General features: G+C 37.3%; 1 pseudogene; it reads left to right on the forward strand.

Annotated features, from left to right (window-relative positions):
• The first annotated feature begins 20,238 nt into the window (after positions 1 to 20,238).
• On the forward strand, positions 20,239 to 20,613 carry LOC150004246 (protein LLP homolog pseudogene; annotated as a pseudogene).
• Positions 20,614 to 25,173: the final 4,560 nt, after the last annotated feature.

Genomic DNA, 25,173 nt, shown 5'->3' on the forward strand with positions numbered 1-25,173 from the left:
AAAACAAATAAAAGAAATCTGTAATGCTATCCAGGCACAACAATAGGGTGTTATGGGTTAATGTTAAATCCTCCTCATTCAGGTTGTTTTTGAGAGGCTGCCTAATGAGGTTCTGTTCTGGCCCAAGGCTGAGAACTTCTTTTGCTATCCCATTTCTGTTTTTGATCCCTCTGTTTTGATCCTCACTGCTGGTTGTTCTGACACACTGACCCATAAAACTTTTAAAAAGTTTTAATAAAACATTTTCATAATACTTTGGACCCCCATACAGATTAGAGCCATAGTTATCTCCTTTACATGTTCCCCATGTCTTCCTCTGACTCTCATTTCTTTATATTTCTTGGCTCTTTGCTTGCTTTGTTCTTGGATTATCCACCTGTAACAACCTGGACTATCTTACTATACCAACCTCACTGTGCTAGCCTGGTCCCTGCCCTTCACAGGTACCCTCCCTCTCAGCTTGTAGTCTTGCCTTGTTCAAACCAAACCAAACCAAACCAAACCAAACCAAACCAACCAAACCAAAAACTGTTAACACCCATAATCACAAACATGGCTCTTGTGCACCTGAGTGCATCTCAGCCAATAATTGTTGCAGTACATCTTCTTTCCCCACCATGAGCATCCTATGCTTCAGTAGGTCTCCCAGGTATGATGTGCTCTTTCATGGTTCTGTTTCAAACTGTTTCTATGCTGGAATGTACTCTGTGCTGCCCAGAGAGCCCCTCCCATTCCAGTTCAGTCATCTTCCCTACAGAGATTTACATTCTCTCGTTTTCATTCCTGAACATTTTGTTCTTAACTCTATTACAATTTGAAATGATTTGTTTTCATCCTTCCTTGCTCCTTGATCTCAAATTGTGCAGTACTCATTTTGTATACCATGCCCCTTGAATAACATCTGTCACAGAGTAAGTCTAGAAAAAGCTGAATGAATGTGCTGTTCTTGAAATTTCGCAACTTTAACAGTCCAAGATTATATGACTGTTGATGAAATTGTGGCAGCAGGTTCATTCAACAGCAAATATTTAACTACCTACTGTGTGCCAGCTTCTGCCATGGTGCTTGGCATGCATAAGAGAACAAAACAGAGATCTCTGTGCCCTTGGAGTTTACTTAGTGATGTGGTGCAGGTAAAGAATACCAGGTGGCATGAATAATCCAATTCTATAGTATGTTTGAAGGTGATAAATGCTATACAGCAAAAGAAGAAGGTAGAGTAGGGTCAGACAGAATAGCTGTGCTGGTGCCATGGTGGACAACTTCCAGTTCTTCCCTGTTGCTTTTAAGCATGATGGCTAATATTAATATCCAACAGTTCAGCCAAAAGTTGCAGCACTTTTTGAGCTCAATTCTCATACTACACATATAAGGTAGGCATTATTATTCTAATCTTTATTAATAAGAATTAGCAAATGAAAAGAGAGATTCAGGAACTTGACTAAAGTCACACAGCCAGTACATGGCAGAGTCAGAATTTGAACCCAGGCAATCTGATCTAAGTGTTCACATTTTTAATCAGTATTAATTAGTGCCTTGATTTCTATAGAAGGTAATGCATTTCCCAAATTTTCCACTTTACTTTTTCAATATACAGTAACTCTTTTAAAGACAGTAGTTTTATTGAAAGAGAAGAGATCTCTGTACAGCCAGGGGGCAGCAAACTATTGCTTTTGAACTATGTACGGGGTAAATGAAAAAAGGTAGATCACTTTTGAAACAGTTTAATTCTAGATAATGAGCCTCAAAAAAAAAAAAAAAAAAAAAAATGGAAGCCTTCCCTGGACTTTTCTTTATTTTTTTTTTTAGAGTAAGATTATTTTCATGATAAAAGTAACATTTGAAAATATTACTTTAAAATAAATTTACAGAAAGAATATTATCATTTTGATCTGAATTAATCAAAATGTCAGCATCCACTTTGATTTTGTATTTTAAGATACCAGAATGTGTGTATTCTTTACAAATATTTTATTTGCTGATTTCAAAAGTAGAGAATGGAATAAAATGGATATTTTAATTAGAAATGAAATTTAAAATTTGTATACATAATTTTTTTTTTTTAAGATTCAAAAAAGAAGAATGTGGTGTGGCAAAATGACCACCAACTTAAATATTTATTTAGGTTTTTGAGGTATAAAGGAGTATACTTGCTAGATACTATAAATGAAGATTTGGGGTTACTTTTAGAGTTTTTAAAGAGATTATACCTAGAATAGCAAAATGGGACATTTGGTCTTTAAAGAATGTTAATAAATAGCAACTCATTAATTCTTAAATAACCTAATGTGAAAACTGAGACTTAGATCTTATTTGCCTAAATCAAATGGAAAGAGTTGGAACTGGGACACAGGATCCCTAACATTCTTAAGGACATCATTTTTAAAGCTGAGGGAATTCATAACTCTTTCTTAACCATCAGGCAGACACCAGTCCACAGTAAGGAATGACTGTGGGGTGAAAAGAAACGAGGCAGGCTGGTCAGTGCCGAGGGGAAGGTGGAGGCAGAATGTTAGGGAAACACTTGTAGTTTTTGACCATTAAATATAATGTTGGCTGTTGGTTTGTCATATATGGCCTTTATTATGTTGAGGTATGTTCCCTCTATTCCCACTTTACTGGAAGTTTTTATTATAATTGGGTGTTGGATTTTATCAAATGTTATTTCTGCATTTATTGATATGATCTTGTGGTTTTTATCCTTTATTTTGTTTATGTGGTATATTACATTTATTGATCTGTAGATATTGTATCAACCTTGCATCCCCAGAATAAATCCCACTCAGTTGTGGTGTATGATCTTTTTAATGTATTGCTGGATCTGGTTTGCTAATGTTTTGTTAGGGATTTTTACATCTGTGTTCATCAGGGATATTGGCCTATAATTTCCTTTCTTTATTTGTTTTTGAAATCAGGATAAAGCTGGCCTTGTAAAATGAGCTTGGGAATCTTGAATTTTTTTGGAGGAGTTTGAGAGCAGAGTCATTAGTTCTTCTTTGAATGTTTGGTAAAATTATCCTTGAAGTCATCTGGTTCAGGGCTTTTGTTTGTTGGGAGTTTTTAGAATTACTGCTTCAAATTCACTAGTTGCAATCTATCTATTTAGACTCTGATTTTTCCTGATTTAGTTCTGGAAGATACTATGTTTCTAAAAATTAATCTATAATATTATCATCTAGATTGTTCAATTTGTTGGCATAATGTTGTTCATGTTATTTTTTTACAAGCCTTTGTATTTCTTTGGTGTCAGTTGTTACTTCTCTTTCATTTCTGATTTTATTTATTTGAATCTTCTCTCTTTTTTCTTAATGGGTCTGGTTAAAGGTTTGTCAATCTGGTACATCTTTGCAAAAAAAAACACAACTCTTGGTTTCATTGACCTTTTGTATTTTTTTTAAGACTCTATTTTGCTTATTTCTACTCTGATTTTTATTACTTGCTTTTTATTACTCACTTTAGGCTTTTGTGGGGGGTTCTTTCTCAAGTTCTTTTAAGTGTAAAGTTTGATTTGTCTATTTGATATTTTTCTTGTTTCTTGAGATAGACTATGCTGTGTCCCATAGATTTTAGGTTGCTGTGTTCTCATTTTCATTTGTGTCAAGGTATCTTTTGATTTCTTCTTTGATCTCATTGTTAACGCATTCATTGTTTAATTACATGTTATTTAGCATCCATGGGTTTGTATGTTTTTCAGTTTTTTTCTTGTGATCAATTTCTAGTTTCATACCATTATAGCTGGAGAAAATGCTTCATATAATTTCAATCTTCTTAAATTTATTGAGATTTGTTTTGTGTCCTAACATGCAGTTTACCCTTGAAAATATTTCATGCGCACTTTAAAAAAATGTATATTCTGCTGCTTTGGGGTAAAATGCTCTGAAGATATCAATGAAATCCATCTGATCCAGTGTGTCATTTAAGGCTGCTGTTGCTTGTTGATTTTCTGTCTGGAAGATCTATCCATTGAAGTCAATGGAGCATTAAAATCCATGACTGTGACTGTATTACTGTCAATCTCTCCCTTTACATCCATGAAGATTTGCTTTACATATTTGGGGGCTTCTATGTTGGGTGCATAGATGTTTATAAGGGTTATATTCTCTTGATGGATTGCTCACTTTTTCGTTATGTAGCAACCTTCTTTGTCTCTTACTATAGCCTTTGTTTTAAAATCTATTTTGCCTAATATAATATTGCTATCCCAGTTTTTAAAAAACTTCCATATTTATGAAATATTTTTTCACCCTTTTACTTTAGGTCTGTGTGTATCTTTCATTCTGAGGTGTGTTGCTTGTAGACAGTGTATATGTGGATCTTGTTTTCTTATTCATTAAGCTACCCTGTGTATTTTGATTGGAGCATTTAAGCCATTTACATTTAAAGTGATTATTGGTAGGTACATATTTACTACCATTTTATTCTTTTAATTATGGTTCTCCCTTCTTCTTCTTTTGCTCCTTCTTCTTTCCCTTCTTTTCCTTCTTTTTCAAAAAAGTTTACTTACTTATTTCTAGATAGAGGGGGAGGGAGGAATAAAGAGAGGGGGAGAAATGTCCAAGAAACACATTGGTTGCTCTCTCACATCCCCAATAGGGGACCTGACCTGCAACCCAGGCATGACCCCTGACTGGGTGTTGAACCAGTGACCCTTCAGTTCACAGGCCAGCACTCAGTCCACTGAACCACACCAACAAGGGCTCCCTTCTTCTTAAAGCAAACTCTTTAACATTTCTTGTAATAGTGGCTTGATAGAGATAATTCCTTTAGTTTTTTCTCATCTCAGAAGCTCTTTATTTCTCTTTCAATTTGAAATGATAACCTTGCTGGGTAAATTAGTTTTGGTTTTAAATCCTTGCTTTCCATCACTTTGAATATTTCATGCCAATATCTTCTGGCATGATATGTTTCTGTTGAGGAATTAGCTGACAGTCTTATGGGAGCTTCCTTATAGGTAATTAACTGCTTTACTCTTGTGGCTTTTAAGATTTTCTCTTCATCTTGAAACTTCTGCATTTTAATTATGATGTGTCTTGGTGGACTTCCTGAACTTCTGTGTCTCTTTCCTTCACCAGGTTAGTAAAGTTTTCAATCATTATTTCTTCAAATAGGTTCTTGATCCTTTGCTCTTTCTCTTTTTCTGGTTCCCCTATGTTTACACTTCACGTTGTCACATAGGTCCCTTCATTATCCTCTTAAAAATTTATTTTTCTTTTTGTTGCTCTGATTAGATATTTTTTCTACCTTGTCTTCCAAATCCCTGATTCGATCCTCTGCTTCATCCAACCTACTATTTATTCTTTCCAGTATATTATTCATTTCAGGTATTGTATTCTTCATTTCTGATCGTCTTTTTTTTTTTTTTTTAATGGTTTCTATGTCCTTTTTCATGCTGTTGAACATCCTTATACCCATTACGTTGAACTCTATATCTGATGAATTTCTTGCCTACATTTCATTTAGCTCTTTTTCTGGAGATTTATCTTGTTCTTTCTTTTGGGGATTGTTTCTTTGTCTCCCCATTTTGGCTGCCTCTTTGTGTTTGTTTCTATGTACTAGATAGATCTGCTATGGCTCCTGGTTTTTTGGGTGGCCTTATGTAGTAACTGTCCTATGGAGTCCAGTGGTGTTCCAGGAATGAATATATTGTAATTGAGTCTGATTGCTATTGGCCCATTCATGCTTGGGATCAACCCTTAGGCTGGATGACTATGTGGCTCAACCCTGACCACGGCATGCAACTGCTATGCAGGTGTTGACCACATGAAGTGGAATTCGCCTCAGCAGGTTCTGGTGCCTGCCAAGATCGCCTTTTTTGTATGCTGTTTGTGAGGCTTATTGGATCTTGCTCTGATGTCTTAAGCTGGTTGCTGTGTGTATGGGTTCTGGATCTCTTGGGAGGAACTCTGGTACAGGCCAATGTAAGACAGTGCTTGCGATGGATCTTGGTGACTTGTTTGGAGCTACAAGCAATCCACAGTTTTGGGCTGCCTCTCCTGGGCTTGGGTGTGCATGAGAAGAACCAAGGTGGGCACCAAGGCCAGCTTTTAGTAGCACTGGACCCAGGGGCATGTCAGCAAAAGTTCCAAGGCACCCTGAGATCTGCCTCCGTCTGCCTCTACCTCCTGGCTGCCTGTTAAGCTCAGTCACTGACAGAGCCTCTGGCTGTACTCTGCTCAGGGCAGAAGATCCACAGGATGGGGGGAGAAGGAGTCCAGAGGGTGGGGTTATTGCTTTCCCCCAAGCTGATGCTGCACAGAGGTAAGCGCTCCATCCAAGAAATATGACATCTGCGGTGTGGGAGAATGACTTAGCATAGGAATCCTGGTGGCTGTCCCTTCAGCTTCCTCCTCTTGGGTGAGTCACACACCCAAGACTTTCCTCACAGAACCCTATTCTGCTTCGCTTTTCCTCCACCAGAACCCAGGGTGAGTGGCTGAAAATGAAATTTTGTGCATTGGCAGATTCCTGTCTCTTCCTGGTAGACAGAAACTCTGCTGCTTTTCACAGCAGAGTTGATGTGTGGATGCCTCTTCCTGGCTCTGGTGCTCTGGGCTGGGGAGCCGAGCTCTGGGTCTAGCCCCACACTTCTCAGTATAACCCTTCTGCAGATGAGATATCTCTCTGGAACCTTAGCCATTATCCATGGGGCCAGCCCTTTTCACATCTCCACCCTTCCTACCAGTCTTGATGTGGCTTCTTTTGTAAATCCTTGGTTTCAAGGCTCTTCTTCAGTTAGTTTTCAGTTGGTTATTCAGGACAATTGTTCTGTTATTTAGATGTAATTCCAGTTTGGTCCTGGGAGGAGGTGAGTATAGCTTCCACCTACTCTCCAACAGCTTGAATCCCCTCTCATCCAACTCTTAAAACAGTTTACTTGATGTCAGTTTAGAATATTTGTATTCTAGGCTTTCTTATCAGATTTTAAGTTTTTTTTGAGCTTATTTATCTGTATATGCTCTACAGGGCTTAGCACTATTTCCTTTGCTAGTGTTGTTCTCCTAAATATCTTCATGATTAGCTCTTTCACTTTTTTGAGATCTTTATACAAAAATCACCTTGTCAGTGCCTACAACCCTTCTGTTCTACAGCATTTTGTAGTTCCCTTTTCTGCTTTATTTTTTCTCTTTAGTACATTTAGTATTCTATATATTTTACTTGTTTATCTGGTTCATTATCTGTCTAAATCACACATTCCATAGCATTCTATATATTTTACTCATTTACCTGGTTTATTTTCTATTTAAATTATAATTTCCATGGAGACAGAGGTTTTTATCTATTTTGTTCAGAACTGTAGCCCAAGTACTTAGCACACAGTAGGTATCCAATAAATATTTAACAAATGAATGAATAATTAAATAGCAGCATTAAATAAATATAGTAGAAATGAATAGGAGTATATAGGCATTGGATCTAAGCCTAGAACTAATTTCAAGGGAAATATATGATTCTTTCCAACATGTGTAAAAGGGCACTAGCTAAATTAATACACATTTAGCTGGATCTGTTAAGTTTATAAAAAAACAACTGATTGTTTCATTAGTGTTCACTATACACATTTTTAATAAATACTGGGTATATAAAGATTTCCAACTTATATACACAAAATGGAAACATAGGTTTTCATCTCCTGGATTGTCAGAGTACTGATTATGCCTCTAAGACATCTGTTCAGCTCATCATATTTGTTTTCCCCTGTGGCTTATACAATTGAGCCCATTGGTACATATTTGTTTACATAATATAGCATATGGTATTGGTCAATTCTGACCAGAAATGTCCTGCAGATTTGCAGTAGAACTGGATCTTATGATGTGTGTTTTTGTCATTGAAGAATTAATTTCTATTTTGGTAAGCAAGTGACTATTGAGATTATTGACAGTAGTTTTGAATAAAGATATTTAGCTTTCTCATCCCACTGTAATATAGTGAGTTGCAAGAAGATTTAGTGAGCTAATAGTAAATAAGTAGTTCTTTCACTTATTGAAGGTAAGCTTGGATCTGGGAAAATTTGGGGAACTTGATACACCAGGATAAAACCTGGAAAATACTGGGACATTTAGTAGAATTTGTAAATGAAAAAAAAAAGTCACTATTTATTTCAATGCAAGCATTTTCCAGAAAGCATAGCCCTTAAAAAGTTTTGAAATTTTATCTTGCAGTAGAGAAAAAATACAAGCAATATGAACACCCTTATGAACATTCTATGATTTTTCTTCTAGAGCCAGAAGACTTATCTTATAATCCTGATCTGTTTTATTTAGTCAATTTAGTTCAGCTTTAATTAGAGTTCTTGTTTTGAAGGAGAGACTTTATTTGAAAGGATTATTGCAAGGCGGGAAAGGAACCATTGCAATGTTGTGAGGAGCTATTGCCCAAGGAGAACACTGTGACCATGTGATGTACAAGTACATATATCAAGAGTTAGGCAAAAGGGTGTTTCTTTTACAAGAGCAGTGAACAAGGCTAGCAAGAGCTGGGTGTGGGAAAGTGGAATAAAAGGATGGCTTACAGAACAGTAGATCAGAGAATGTTTTACCCTGACACCAGCCTATTTTCTGGGAGGGATCCATAAATAGGATCTGTATGCTGTCTCAGGCTGAGAAGAAGCTCAAGTTCAGGAACCTAAAGGAAGGAGATAAGCTTAACCAAAGTTTGGTTAACAAGCATTTTGTTCTGATTGACCAATGGGACTTGGGTTCAACTAATCACTTATGAGGCAAAGGCTAGCCTTGTCATAGGTATGCAAGAGGGGCATTCATGAGTTTTATCTAAGTCATGTTGGAAGGGTCGTTCTTTGAAGTAAGCCATTTTCCAGATATGGGAGAATTCCTTTAACCTTCATCGTTTCCAGGCATAGTGCTCAGGTAAAATTCAACACTGTCAGCTTCTATACCCAGAATGAATTTGGAAAATACTCTGGCCTTGTTCTGTATTCTTTATGAAAGGTTACAATAAAAACAATCTGATGATTACTAATTTTTTTTAAAGTTGGATGTTTCCTTTCCAGTGTGTCCTGAAAAAATAAAAGGTGAATATATAAAACATCTCATTAAAAGAAAAAGACATCTTTGGAACTTTATTCTGACAGAAAAAGTACATATTAAAAGATGTGATTTTGACTTCTGGCCAAGATGGAGGCCTAGACAGACATGCTGGGTCTCCCTACACAACTAAGAAGGAATACAACTACCGCAAAAACCAAAAATAACCAGAAGTTCCAGAAAATTGAGCTGCATGGAAGTCCAACAAAGATATAAAGAAGAAATACTCATCCAGACAGGTAGGAGGGGTGGAGCTGGGGCAGAGAGGATGTGGTGTGGTGGTGGTGGCAGCAGCAGCAGCAGTGGCAGGCCAGCAGAAAGTGCAGTCACATGTTTTAAAAAGTCGGGAGGGACACCTGAGGAGCACTCCCAGCATCAGACCAGCCGGAGCAGCTCATGGTCCCAGCACCGGGGAAAATCAAGCCTCATTGCTTCTGACTGTGCAAACCAGTGGGGGTTGGGGCGGAAGAAGAAACTGCCAGTCTCTCAGCAGAGTCCACTTGTTTAAAGGGCCCCCACGGTCCTAGAACATCCGCAAACCCACCCACTCTGGAAACAATGGCCAGGGCAACAGCTAGAGAGGAGCCGGTCCCATATGAAAGTGGGAGTAGTGCCTGCAGAAGAGGCAAGTGCTGAGCAAGTTGTATTGTTCTCTCTCTGATCCCTCCCACCCAGACAGTGCCACAACATGGTGGAACAGGTCACCCTGTACTGACGAATACCTAAGGCTCCGCCCCTTTCAAAGTAACAGAAGTGACAGCTCCATGTAAGACACAGAGGCAAACAAACACCGGAGCCTGTCAAGATGAGGAGACAGAGAAGTATGGTGCAAAAGAGGGAAAAGATCAAGGTTCCAGTGGGAGAACTAAATGACGAGAAGATAGCCAACCTAACAGATGCAGAATTAAAAAAACTGGTGATAAAGATGCTCACAGGCTTTACAGATATGCTTGAGTATGGCAAACGCATAAAGGAAGAAGTGAAGGCTATACTAAATGAAATGAAGGAAAATCCACACAAAACCAATGGTGAAGGGAAGGAAACTGGGGTTCATATAAGTGATTTGGAATATAAGGAAGAAAAAAACAGTCAACTAGTACAGAACGAGGAAACAAGAATTGAAAAAAATGAGGAGAGGCTTAGGAACCTCTGGGACAACTTTAAACATGCCGACATCCGAATCATAGGGGTGCCAGAAGGAGAAGAGGAAGAGCAAGAAATTGAAAGCTTATGTGAAAAAATAATGAAGAAAATCTTCCCAAATTTGGAGAAGGATATAGATATACAAATCCAGGAAGCACAGAGAATCCCAAACAAGCTAGATCCAAGGAGGACCACACCAAGACACATCATCATTAAAATGACAAAGGTTAAAGATATAGAGAGAATCTTAAAAGTGGCAAGAGAAAAATGGGGAGTTAACTACAAAGGGGTGCCTATAAAATCATCAGCTGATTTCTCAGAAGAAACTTTGAAGGCAAGAAGGGACTGGCAAGAAGTATTAAAGGTGATGATAAGCAAGGACTTACAATAAAGATTACTCTATCTAGCAAAGCTATTTAGACTGGAAGGGCAGAGGAAGTGCTTCCCAGACAAGATAAAGCTAAAAGAGTTCATCATCACCAAGTCATTATTATATGAAATGTTAAAGGGACTTACTTAAGAAAAAGAAGATCAAAACTATGAACATTAAAATGACAACAAACTCACAACTATCAACAACTGACTCTAAAAAATAAAAACAAAATCCAACTAAGCAGACCAGAATAAGAACAAAATCATAGCTATAGGGATCATTTGGAGGGTTATCAGCTGGGAGGGGGAAGGGGGAGAAATGGGGAAATGGTGCAGAGAGTAAGAAGCATAATTGGTTGGTACAAAATAGACAGGGGGATGTTAAGAATAATATAGGAAAGGGTGAAGCCAAAGAACCTATATGCATGGCCCATGGACATGAACTAAGGTGGCGGTGGGATTGCTGGAGGGAAAGGGGGTACTGGGCAGAGGGGAGCAAAGGGGAAGAAGTTGGGACTACTGTAACAACATAATCAATAAAATATACTTAAAAAAGAAAAGAACACCATAAAAAAAAAGTGGTTAGAAGAAAGAAAGAAAAAAGATGTTATTTTTTCTGATTTATATGAGCTGACTGGCAGAGGCATTGCATATTTAATTGTGAGTGAGAATAATAGAAGAAAATAAATCTGCTTTAAAACATTAAGTAATCAAAATTAATATTTAGAAACTTTACCTTAAAGGTAAATATACATATCACCTGAAGCTACTTGGTTTAAAAAAAAAAATCCTTACACTGCAGGAAATTTCATTTTATAATAAATAAAACTGTTATGGCAGGAAGTTACAGAAATATAGAAAGAATTAAAAGTAAAAAGCTAGGTATTACATTTATTGTATTGTGTTAGGAAAAAAACAGAAAACACAAAGTCGAGTTAAATTAGTTTATTTTTTTCAGAAATGTATTGAATAATCAACTTAGAGATAATTGCCAATTTTATTTCCCCTTGTAGCTAAGTATTTATAGTAAATTCTGTTTTTCCTCAGAATAGCTCAATGAAAATGAGAAAAATGTACGTGAGGTGAATGTATAATTTTCAGTAAGCTTCTGAAATTCTGAAGATATGCAAAACAAATAAAAACAAGCTGGAGGTGGGGAAATTTTTGAGAAATATTTTGTAGGTGTGGCCACATTGCAGAAAAACTTATTCTTATGGGGCTCAATCCATGAGGAAAACTTGTACCCAGCTGGGTGACCCCAAGGTGACCTAAAGTTTTCTAGCTTCAGTTTCTTCATGTTAAATGCAGACTAGATGGTCTGTAAGGATCTATCCAGTTTTAAAAGTTTATTGCATTGTCTTGAAGCCAGGAATTCTTAAATTTATGAAGCACTTTAAAAACCTTGGATCATTAACAGATTTCCAGATCTAAAAGATTTGTAGGAGGTGCCATTAGGGGGTAGAGAGAGACAGAAGAAGAAAAAAATAAAGTTATATAAAGTAAATGACCCAGGAGAGAAATTTTCCCTGAAAAGAGCTAACTCCTCAGGGAAAATGTAATTTTTGTTGGTGACAATTTCCCCAGGATCCTGAATTCCTTCTTAACCCCTTACAGAGACTCCTATTGGCTGGATATTGTTACTTACTCAAGGCAACTACCTCTCTGTGTTTATCCTCTCTTTCTTCTCAGTGTCTGCAGAACCCTCAGTCGCTTACTAGCCAACGCTCATCCTAATTTCCAGAATTAGCTGCACCTGAGACAGCCTCCCACCTTTTCCCCAGAGCCCTCTACACCGGCCTGTGAAATGGCTTCTGTTGCTATTTACAGACAGTAGATGGCGCTGGGATACTATTAAAAAGTTCTTCCTTTAGCTGTGTTCCTAGGTCTCCTATAGCAAGTTCTGTGTGGAACCACCTTAGAGTTAGAAATGTCTTATTTTCATTTGTTTCCAATCATATCTTCTAGGCAGTAATTTCACAAATTCATGTAAAATACTCAGTGTTTCCTCGTTTTAGACGTTTCTGTAGGAGAGATATTTTCTCATGTGATGCCATGGGGGTGAGGAAAACTTGCTGTCTGCCTTACAGAACTTCATTAAATCATGCTACTAGCCACCATGAGGTATCAAGACAAGTGCCTTTTGGTTAAAAATTAAACAAACAAACTTGTATAATTAATAATATCATCCAGCTAAATCTTTGAAGTTCTTGTTTTAATTTTTTAAAAGAAATCTTCATATTGTTTCATGCATTTCATTTTTATGCCTCTGTGTATTTCCCTTCCTCTTTAAGCAATAAGACATTCTTTAGCCTTAAAGCATGCAGGTGAGAAACAGTTTTTCTGGAAACACGTTGCCATTTTGTGCCTAATGCTGTGCCAGTAAGCCAGAGGCAGCATTGTAGAGCAGATATACACATCTCCGTGACAAAGTATACTGCCATCAGAAAGATCTGCCTACCGTTTGTAAGAATTTCAAAAATACCTTCACGGCAAGTGTCTTAAGAATTTTCATGGAAAACAAGATTATGTAGAATCTGAAGAAATGTATCTTATCATTAATAAATTTATAATTTTTGTATCTCTAGTGACTGATGTTCTCGTATCCAATTACATCATTTCATTGAATGTATGTTTTAAAAGTTCTTTCTTCTTTTTTCCCCTTGGTATTTGACCAAATGCTACATAAAATCAAAAACCTAAATGTGTAAATTAAAATAACGTTTTAACTGTCCTAAAAAAGTCTTCAAAACTCACAATTTTCCCACAAAAACCTAAATTATATTGGCTTCTCTGGAAAACGTCTTTTTAATTTTTAAAATATCAATCATTTCCTGGTGCTACTGTTTAAGAGGTTAATGTAAATATATTTTAGGAGATAAATTTTTGATGAGCTCTGTGATTAGCATTAAAAACACTTAAAAATTTCCCATATACTCTCAAATCTGGTGATTTTTAACAGATTATTATCCAAAAATATCTAACATCTCTCCCAACAGTGGAATCCCGTCATTGCACTGTTACTCTCTTATTCTTCAGTTACCTGAATGACTACACAACTGAACACAGCACCTCTCTGCCGTGATGGTGGATTTGTGTACCTGTCAATTCTAGATTTATTACTTCATTCGGGAATGAGCTGTTTCAATAGCATATGCCCTGCAGATCTCTCAGAGCTAGCAAAAACTGTTCCTCTGAAGGAAAATACTAGTCTATACTTCACATGCCTGTAACTCTGAGATTAGGTGGAGTTTTGTTTTTTTTTTCTTTTCCTGAATTAAGTTAGAAATCCAAAATGACAAGAAAAATTTCTTAACTTTGTCCTAACACTGTGGTATTACTTTCTGGCCACAACCACAGCAAAACCCACAATTTAAAATTCAAACTTAGTAAGTGAGAAATCATCTCTGAGAGCCAGAATACACAAAACAGCAGTTGCAACAATAGCGTCTGTAATACATGTTAGGAAGAACATTACAAACACATTGCCAAAATTATTAATTTTCTAGGAAAAAAATACAGAAGCAGATGTTCTAATAAAACTAATATAGTACATGCCTTGGAAAATCGCTTTAACTAGTAATAACATATAGTTGTTGAATTATATTTTCAAGACATTGGAATTCTTGTTAATTCATAATTTAACTTTCTTAACTAAATATACAATACTTGAGAAAACCAAATATCTTTAAAAGCTGAAGTTCTGAAGACTCAGCAAATGTTTTGGGACCCAGCCCATTTTTTACACCTAAGAACGAGAAAAGAAAAGGTAAGAACGCAGGTCACCTTTTCTCTTTTCCCCTCCCCGTCATGTTTTTCATAACCAGACACGAGTCGATAAAACTGTTTCTCTCAGAAGTTCTGTTTTCAAGTTGAATATCCCAGACATAAACCAACCTTTCTCTCTGCCAGACTGTAGTCTTTTTAAGCCTCTTATTTATGCCTCTTCCTTCAGGTTAAAAAACCAGTGACATTTGGAACCTTCTGTTTCTCTTGCTCCTTCTCTAAACCTTGTGGCTGCTCAGTTCTTCCTTTTTTGGATTATTAAATTCAATGTTTTTACTCTCCCCTTCACATCTGACTTGATAGGTCAACATTTAAATTAATTTATTGACAACATTGCTTTTTAAATGTTTTTCTTCACCTTCCCCAGAACTTAGAGTTTAGACTCTATTTCTGGCAAAAGCACGTACAGATTTTGCTGTCAGATTTTTAAAAATTTGACCCAACTGATTCACTATTCTCCCCATGATGACAGCCCTGTTTCTGGGACCACACTTCTTTCACTGCCTCTCTACGGCTTTCCATGATCTTTCTGCCTCTTGGCCTTTGTTCCTGTGGTGCTTTCCCAGCTTCCTTTTACCTACTCAAATTCAATGTGTCTTTATTCAAAGTCATGGAGCAACTCCCAGGTGCTGCATTATTTTCCCAAAGATGCCCAAGGGGCCCTTTGCCTGCTGGAAGTTGTTTGCTGTGACTTCTAATGCACATCTTGTGAGTTTCCTGGTGTTCTTACTATGTTCTCATGGGACCATGGCTACATCTCCAAGAATATTCCAGACTGCCCTGGTTGAGAATGTTGATTATCTTTTTCAAACCACCCACCATTGTAGTGTTGAATATGATCGTGGACGCTTAGATAAATCCAGCAAGCAGGATGACTCGCCAGTAATGAACGGAGGACTGTGGCTTGCTCAGACCATCAGAAGAGAGCGGGAAGCCTCATCATCCTTTTATTAGGATTTCAAAAGTTACTAGAACAGGGGGTGTGACATTCTAGCCAACAATAGAAGAATTTTACAAGTGAAAGAATTCTTACAAAGTATCATTAATACATAAAATACAGCCAGGGTAACTCATGGTTTAGCTAGCACCTATTGGGGAAGCAAAGCAGACCCACTAATCCTCAATGCCAGCTCCATTTTAAGACTTTATTAACAAGGAGGCAGATGGAGTACACAGCAGAATTCGCTGTTCCCAGTATTCCATGACTCAGTGGCCTGAAAGGCTTAAGGCCGAAGGCAGAGACAAGATTATCTCATCATCTCCTGGGTCATGGGACGACACCTGGGTGGAGGAGCATGAGAATGTCCCTACCTAGAGATCTGTGTTCCTGCAACACACCATGTTCTGTTGTTGTTTTTGGCATTTGTTGTCTCATTCAGGGTTCTGATGACAGCTCCTCTAAGCGATCTTCACACAAGGTTTATGTTCATTGGGAGATCCCGCCCTTCTTCAGAGAGAAAGAGAGAGGACTGGTGTGTGACTTGAAATACAGCTTCTACTGACTGGATTTTAAAAACAGCTTTATTGAGATATAATTTATATACCATAAAATGCACCTGTTCTAAGTGTACAAACCAATGAATTTTGGTATATTTATAAAGTTGTGTAACCTTTGCCACAATAGAACTTTAGAATATTTTCATCACCTCTAAAAGAAACCTTGTGCCCATTTTCAGTCATTTCATCTTGCTTGGCCTTCACACACACCAATATTTTAAAATATTGAATATATCAGAATATTTTCATTCAATAGTGTGGCTGTTGTTAAGGAAAAGCTATTAACCAATTTTTGATGAATCTTTTAATCTATTTAAATGTTCACATCCTTCACAGAAATGGGAAAACATGGATTTCTTCCAAATGGTGTGAACATTGCTTTATAACTTGGTTAGCAATTAGAGGTGACAGAATGCTTTCTTATTTTGTCTGTAAACTCTTGAACTTAGACATTTAGTTTTAAAATGAACATCATTTGTAAAAGTTACTAAATCACTGGTTTCTAGAATTTTTGCAGTAAATCAATTTCTTTTCCCTTTTTGGTACTGAGTTAAAACTTTCTGGTAAGCGAGTTTCTTCCCAGTATGAAGGCATATTTGAATTAACAATCTTTTTGAAATTGAAAAAATGGTAAATATATTGATAAATTGTGTGATTAATGGATGGGTAGAAATTATTGACATTTCATGGTGCATTATAATTTAAAATAAGGTTTCATTCTCATATATTTTCGTTCTTGTAAATTACACTCAATCTCATATCTTTGCTTTTAGCTATATAGCTATATAAAATAGTACATTTAAAAAAGTTTATTTTAAAATGAGACAAAATTTGGAAATTTGACTCGGAGCAAAATTGAACAATGGGGAGAATGAACTTCTTTTGACCTGGGATAAATAAAAATGTGATTTCAACCAAAAATAATGTTTCTCCCTGCAGAGCAGGAAGGTAATATATGGACTACCTTTGCAGCATGCAGACGTGTGATTTCAGGATGCTGCCAGATGTTACATGTGCTCCAGGATACCTCACAAAATTGGGTAAGAAGTGTGGCATTTGCTGTCTGAGCCGCACACAAGGAGGACCACGGGCCAATAAGGAAAGATTGCTGTATAAATCAAGCATGTCAATAGCTGCTGCAATAAGAAGCCGAGGAACACACAGATGCTTTCCTTAGTTTGCCCCCATCAAACAGGAGGCAAGGCCAGTTGGGTGGGGAGAACCACATTTAAAACTCACTTCTAATTCCTTTCATCATCCTCTTCTCCTAGGACATGGGAGGGAAGGCATGTAAGGAAACAGTTCAAATAAAGCAGAATTCATTTCAACTTAAATTTCAGGCCATCATGATATGACTGCAATGGTTAAACCTAGTGATTACATATGCTTTCCTTTTTATCATGTATTACAAATGGGCTGATTTGTTCATCTATTCCTTCATTTCTTCCATCCTTTCTTTGCTTAGCTATCAAATATTAGTTACATTGTAATTTTGCTAGAAGCTGCTGGTGACTGACTGAAGGCAAGGGTGCAGGCTGCAGGGAACCTGTGAATGGGCATTAACGTCCCCTGCTTGTGGAGTTCAGTCTAGTTGGGAATCTAATCAGTAAATTAGTAAATTGAATAGATTTGAAAGAAATGAACACAGTGGTTGCAGTGAAAGTAATGAACAGTACGCAATGAGCGAGGACAATGCTGAGGGTGGTCAGGGACAGTGTCTTTGAGCAGAGGACGTGGAGGCTCAAACTGAAGATGAGGGGTCCATCATGCAAAGAAGGGGAGCATACCAAGCAGAGGGAATAGCATATATAGCAAAGGCCTTGAGATTTACATTCGCTGAAGTGCAAGGAGCTTGGTATTTTCAAGGAAGAAACAGAAAGAAAACTGTTTTCTTATACAGTTGGTGCTTTGTGAGCAAGGCAGAGAATGGCACAAATGCAGAGGGTGGGTAGGTGCATGCCAGGTTATGCAGAATCTTTTAAGATGAGGCAAGGAGCTTGCATTTTCTTTGAAATGAAATGCAAAGCTATCTAACAAAGGGCTTAGGCAGGGGAGAAGTATGAACTAGTTTGTGTTTTAAAAAGAGTGCTGGGCCTGCTGTATGAACAGCATTTGGATGCGGGCAGGAGAGGGAGCAGGGAGAGCTGTAAAGAGGCTCCTGCACTGGTCTGGGTGAAAGGACAGTAGCTTGTACCTGGTGGTGACAGAGCTGAGCAATGGGAGTGGGGCCGATTGCACAGGTAGAAGCAGCAGGGCTGAGTGTGGGGGCTGTCCTCAGCTTGTGCTTGTGGCTCTGGAAACACTGTCTGAAAATCACTAATCCACACAGTGTAAAAATGAGATAGACTGACATTTTCAGGCATGTAGTAACCATTTGACTGAACTGACCAGATTAACTAGTGGTTGGATTTACAGCTCTAAAGCTAAGATTCTAGTTTGTTGTGTTCAAAAGTTACAAGAGAGTTTTGTGTTTTAATCCTCACCTGAGGATATGTTTATTGATTTTTTTTTTAAAGAAGGAAGAAGGGAGTGGGGAAGGGAGAGAGAAAGGGAAAGGGGAGTGGAGAGAGAGAGAGAGAGAGAGAGAGAGAGATGGAGCGAGAGAAATATCAATTGATTGGTTGCTTGCCGTACATGTCCTGACTGAGGACTGAACCCACACCCTTTTGGTGTATGGGACCATTCTTCAACCAGCTGAGCCACTGGCCAGGGAAAGACAGTTTTGATGATGTGAGTATATTTATTGAGGTCTATAAAACTGTTTACCACACATGTTTTATTTAAGGTGTTTTTTGGAGGAAATAATTTCTAAATTCTTGACTTTCAATCTTATGATTGAAAACTCATGATTGAAAGCCAAGATCAAGGGGACAACATAATCAAGGAAAAAGGCCATCAGGAGAAAGAAAGCAAAGATGAATTGAGTCAATAATTTAAGGGTATGCACACAAAAAAATCATACCCAGACACATTGCTGTGCTCAATATCAGTTTTTACAAACTACACCTATTCTTCCAATGAACAGTGTTTGGATGGTTAAGACAATGGCTGTGTGCTTTTTAGGCCTTAGGCGGGTTTGCTTCTGTATTTAATTTTGTGGCAGTCACACATGCCCTGATGGAGCACAGGCTTGATTATTGTAATTCTCTTTTAGTAGGACTTCCAGCAGGGCTTCTCTGTCACTTGCTGCTCGTGCAAAATGCAGTGGCACATCTGCTGGCTGATTTGAGAATGGGCAATCATATTACCCTGTCCTGTATAATTTGATATGTGTGGGTCACTGAGGACTCTGGGAACGTTTCTTTGTTTCTCTCTCTCTCTCTCTTTTTTTAAAGGATGAAAATTACATTTTCTCTGCATCCACACCTATCTATTTTCACAGTCATTTATCTTAGGGAGAATTGTGTAGCCTTTTACCTATTCTCAAGTCACATGTCTATTTAGGCTAAAGGTATCCATGCTGAATGACAGGAAAAAAAATGAGTCTATATGGTAAGATTATGAGATACGGTTTTAATAGATTTTACTTCTACTTAATCAAAGAGGCTTATATCCTGTGGAAGTATTAAGAGTTTATCCTATCCTATCCTATCCTATCCTATCCTATCCTATCCTATCCCATCCTGTCCCAGGCCATTCTGTTCTGTTCTATTTCATTCCCTTCCATTCCATCCTTCTACTCAACAGCTCCTAAGCTGGGCAGCAGCCTGGAAGAGAGAGACAGCTGCTGCTGCTCTTGCAGCTTTGTCCACGTGGTTAGTGAATGCTGGCAAAGCTGAGGATGCAAGGTCAAGTCATGAATCGTGATACTGTGGACTTCTCTAGACCACCAGGGGCCTCTGTTTATTGTCCCATGAGCATTCTACTTTAAAGTTGCTCAGAATGATGGGAAATTGGATTGGGAGAAAGATCAGTGATTTGCATACAGAACTAGGGGCTCCCACAAGAGGGGAAAATGTAAGACAAGGTGCACAAGTAGGGGACACACATCCTGCCTTTAGAGCTGGATGGGCATTGGACCTCTGGTTTCCTTCACTGGCAAGTTTGTAGATGTTAGTTTTGTGTGGAGGAAGATGAAAAGATTGGAAAGGATGGTGGGCATCTCGAATGGAAGTATTTTACCCACCCCAGGAACCCCATGAATAAAGGTGGGCTGGTCTAGGGAGAATATGTAAAGGGGCATCAGTTTTATTGATAGTACTATATTTTCCAACTCTGTAACATATTCTGGACAAGGAAATCAATTTTTCTTTATGGTCTCTTTTAACATTTACTTCATTTATTCTTTTGATACTTTTAGTCACTATGGTCAATGGTTATCTGACTTCAAAAGACAAGAACAGACTTCCGGTCCTGGTGAGCGTGTGGAGTGTGAGTGGTGAACCTTTCTAGGTAGAATATGGTTAAAATCCTATGGAGTAAGTGGAAAAGGAAGATGCGTGCTGAAAAGAGAAAAAAGAATGCTCCAAAGGAACTTAGCAGACTAAAAAGTATTTTTAAAGTAGATACTGGTGTTTTAATGAAAGATGTTCAAGAGATAGCAACTGTGGTGGTCCCCGAACATTCTGAAGCGAAAACCCCCTGTGTGGTGAAAGATGACATGAAAATGGAGACTAATATTAAGAGAAACAAAAAGAGTCTTCTAGACCAGCATGGACAGTACCCTGTATGGATGAATAAGAGGCAGAGAAAAAGGCTGAAGGCAAAGCAAGAGAAAGGGAAGAGGAAACACCAAGGAAAAGGAGTGAAGGCAGCTAAGGGTGTGGCCTGGTAGACTTTTCCAAACTTGAAAAATGCCGCATGGGACAGATCTTTAATTAGAGTGTATATACTTATTTTAGTTTCCACCAGATGAAAACTTTGTTTCCATATCTTAACTGGGTCTTTTTCTTCAATTCAAACCCAACGTAACTCCTCAAATTTGTTTTGGAAACTTGAATAAAATATTTTCTTTGATGAATGAAAGCTATACTGATATTTTAATTGGATGCGGTTTAATATACAGGGATTATAAAACATAAAAATTCTATCAAGTATTAATGTGGTTGTTGTTTTTGGTATTAGTAAAGATAAATGATACACTAGCTCAGATTTAAAGAAAACTAATTATATAGTGTTATTTTAAAATATAATGTTAGTGGATCTTATAAGCAGTACTTGTTTGAGTTTTGATTTTGTATAATTCATAATAAAAGGTATTTTGTTAAAAAAAAAAGACAAGAACAAATTTCAGAAAAAAAAAATTAGACATTGGTGTAATTCACCCAAGATGTTGACTATCTAGGTATAGGCTGGGGCGAGAACCCAGCTTGGAATCAAAACTCCAGTTCCCATTAGTTTCTCTGTAGACAAGTTACTTTATGTCTCTGCTCCTCAGTTTCTTCATGTGTACAATGTGGATAATCATATCATCTTCTCAATATTGCTGTGAGGATTAAGTATGATAATAATTGTGAAGCTCCTGCCAGTAACCTTTCCTGCCTCTTTCAAAGTTAATCTGAAGTACCATCTACTTTGGAAAACCGTCCCAGACTACTCAAGGCCACAATGTGTACATATTTATTATATGTTGTTATTTATTACTAGTTAAGTATGAATCATACGTTCTTAACCAGTCCAAGTGGTTTCTAAGTATTTGAAAACATAGCACATAACTGGTATTTTTTGGTGTAGGCCATTAAATCGAGTATGGTCAGTTTTACATAAGCCACACTTAACAGATTGGTTTATTGATAACTGGAATGATTTGTTGGCTTTTTAAATTCCATAGCTTTCCTGGTGATATTCTTATAAAGCCCTATATAAACCACTGTGATATCTACAGACATTCTGTAAAGGATCCAGCACTTCTCTTGAAACTGGAACCAAATCATGTACCTGGAGAATTTACCTGCCTCAAGAAGTCATGGAGAAGAATTTCCACGGAAGATTTTTTTTTAAACATACCACTTCTTTTGGCATTCCATGTTCCAACAGTGCTATGATGTTGCTGGAGAATTTACCTGCCCCAAGAAGTCTTGGAGAAGAATTTCCACGGAAGATTTTTTTTTAAACATACCACTTCTTTTGGCATTCCATGTTCCAACCGTGCTATGATGTTGATGATGACAATGATGAAGATAACAGTAATGAAGATGATATGTCAGCAATGGGCCAAATGATTTATAAGCATTTTCTCATATGATCCTGATAACAACTATCTGGGCTAAGCATAATCATAATCCCCCTTTCATAAATGAGGAAACTGATGATCAGAGATATTAAGTGATTGTTAAGGTCACGAGCAACTTACTCAAGATGACAATTAACTTACGCAAGTCACAGAGCTAGTACATCTCAGTATGTATAAAAAAATTGAACGATGATGCGAAGCCTTGCTTTGGATTGTGTCTACTCCAGCCAGAATACTGGGATGTGTGTGCACACATATATTTTTGTATACAACTATTATGGGATAAACTAGAGGGAAAGAAACTGGTAATTAATTTTGATTGATATATTTAATTCTATCAAAGAATAAATAATTTTTAACTCAATAGAGTTATTTTTCTATTATTTGAGTTTGACTCTTTTCTTTTGTGATGTTCCCTTTTTCCCCCCGAGAAATGACTTTATTCAAGCATGTCTCTCCACCCTCATTCCCTATATCTCCCTCTCCCTCTCATCCTTCCTGTAAATAGTCTAATCAGGCAGACACAAAGACAGTCCTTTCTAACTGGTATATAGAGCAGATTAGTGACTATGTGGTTGTTGTAAGCTAATTAGATTCTATGAGAAAGTGAAGAATGTTCACTCTAACATTGTTTTGTGTTTTAAAACCTAGGGTACTGTAGCTAAAAATGTATCTTATACAAATACAGTGGAAGCAATGTGTCAGAGGCTAAAGCGCACTTCATTAAAGTGAGATCTAAGAAAAGCTGAAGAAGAAGAGATGTAACGAGTAAGCATTTTAATAGATGTATAGTCCCACTGGAATCAGAGAATGGTTTATAGAAAGAAGTAGGAGGGCTGTAATTAGTGCTGGATGCAAACGGTTAAAGCAAGGAGGTCTTATTTCATACAGCAGTGGAAGCCATTCTCCCTGTGTAAATACATATATCATTACTTCTGCTGAAATAAACTGTACAGTGTCAGTCTCAGGTTGCTGATTGAAGAACCTAATTCTTGGGACATCTCTCAATCAAAGAATACTGAAACTTTTGAGATGGTGTGAATATTCAAGTTTTCCTTTGGCTTTATGACTTATAGTGATATATTGCTGGGTTCTGTTAGGTAACAGGATTTGTTACTGGCTTTTGGAGGGATTTCGGTTTAAATTTTGGCATTCCAAACCAAGGGTAGGAGCCTGTTTCTGCTGTTTGTTATAAATAAACAAGTCTTCAGTGAAGTTAGCTCCTTTGTCAGAGCCTATGGAGCCGGAGGCCAGACACTGAAGGCATTTTTCTTGTGGATAAGTAGCATGTGACAATAGGATGTGACTGTACAGTATTTTCTAAACAGATAGATAAAATTATGCTGTGATTTATACTTGGAAGTAAGAAATTAAATATTTTGGAGGCATATACAGCAATCAACCACTTTGTGAATTCTAGTAAGAATGTGAAAGAAAAAAAGATTTGTGCAGTGCCCCAGCCTGTGGCTTCCACAGGACATATCTGTGAGGGGGAGTGGAGCCTGACAGACACAGATGTATCTGAAAGAGACATTTTTTAATGCTACCCTTGAAGGCAACCCCACCCCCCCAAATAACTGAAAGTGGTGTTGTGACTTGAGGTTATTGCTTTGTCTGGGATCTGGAATGGAGATGCCAGGGAAGATAGAAACCAAGGCTTGGATGGGGTGAGTTTGGAGGTGTCCTAAACAAGTTTCTAGATTGTTGTGATTTATATATTCCCCACACCTTTACAAAAGCACTTCGGAAGATCCCTAAAGGAATTTATGTACATTACATTTACAAAAATGTATAATGTACAACATGTTTACTGTAGTTCAATACTGTGTTATATAGTTGAATACTGTCAAGAGAGTACATCTTAAAGGTTCTTGTCATAAAAAATGTATGTGATGAATGTTAGCTAAATTTACTGTGGTAATTATTTTGTGCAATATATAAATGTATCAGATCATTATGTTGTACATCTAAAACTAATACAATATTATATGTTAATTACATCTTCATAAGAAAATTCCTAATAAATTTTCTTGTAACTTGTGATGTCCCAGATGGATCAAATCTACAGGAGCTTTCAAATGATCAAGTGACCTGACAGAAATCACTGGACTCATAGAGTTGTGTTGAGATTTAATGGAAATTTTTACAAGTGTGTGCGATTGATTTAACTTCACAATTTCTTTATGGTGTGTATATGTGTGCTTTCATTTAGGGAAATGGTCAGAAACCTTACTGAAGAACAGAGAGGCTACAAGATGGCTTGGTGGGCAGTTCAGCTTTGACTCATTTCTTCTTGCGACTGTGGGCAAGTCACTTCACTTCTCTGGTCCTCAGTTATTTCAGGTGTAAAATGAGAGAAGTGATAGAGGGCTTTTTGTTTGTATGGATACTTATAAAATATCTGATGATTCTTGTGTGTAAATATGCTTTTAGTGCACATAGACCATTGCTTCTGTTTTTCACGCCTCACTCTGAGGTGGGTACTCATGTGGAAGAGTGGAGGAATGTGGAGCAGGGATGAGGGAAAGGATAATACAGGAGATGCACTGATGAGAGTGCACCATGGACTGAGGGGTGTTATCAACTCGACTCTGCACCCATGGCCCCCAAAACTGGACCAAGTGAGCAGTTCCTAATCCATCTAATCTCATCAAGTAGCAATATTTCAAAAACAATGTTTGTGAATTGAGAAATCATTAATGCAAGAACAAAAGAAGTCTGATATGATGCATTATCTTCATTTTATTAATAAAATAAAATTCCAATATGTGAAATATAGGGAGTATATATGTATTATCAGAAAAAAGGTGGTTCTTTAAATTCAACAAATTTATCTTTCATAGAACTAATTCCCTTGTCCTTATTTTTTTTAAATTTTTCTTTGGACTAGTGAAACAGACATCTTGTATGTTACAGGTTTTAGGACTGGTATTTATTAGTTAATTTATTCTTATTATTTTTTACCACAGTCTTTACCTTTTAAATTTATTTTTATGTGATTTTTTTAACTTTTAATAATATTTTGTTTTAGTTTCAGGTGTACAGCATAGTGGTTAGACAATTACATACTTTACAAAGTGGTCCCCCCGATATTTCTAGTACCCACCAGGCGCCATACATAGTTATTACAATATTATTGACTACATTCCCCGTGTTATACTT

Source organism: Furipterus horrens, unplaced genomic scaffold (assembly GCF_987537825.1).
Source record: "Furipterus horrens unplaced genomic scaffold, mFurHor1.1.pri manual_scaffold_7, whole genome shotgun sequence".
NCBI classification, from domain to species: Eukaryota; Metazoa; Chordata; class Mammalia; order Chiroptera; family Furipteridae; genus Furipterus; species Furipterus horrens.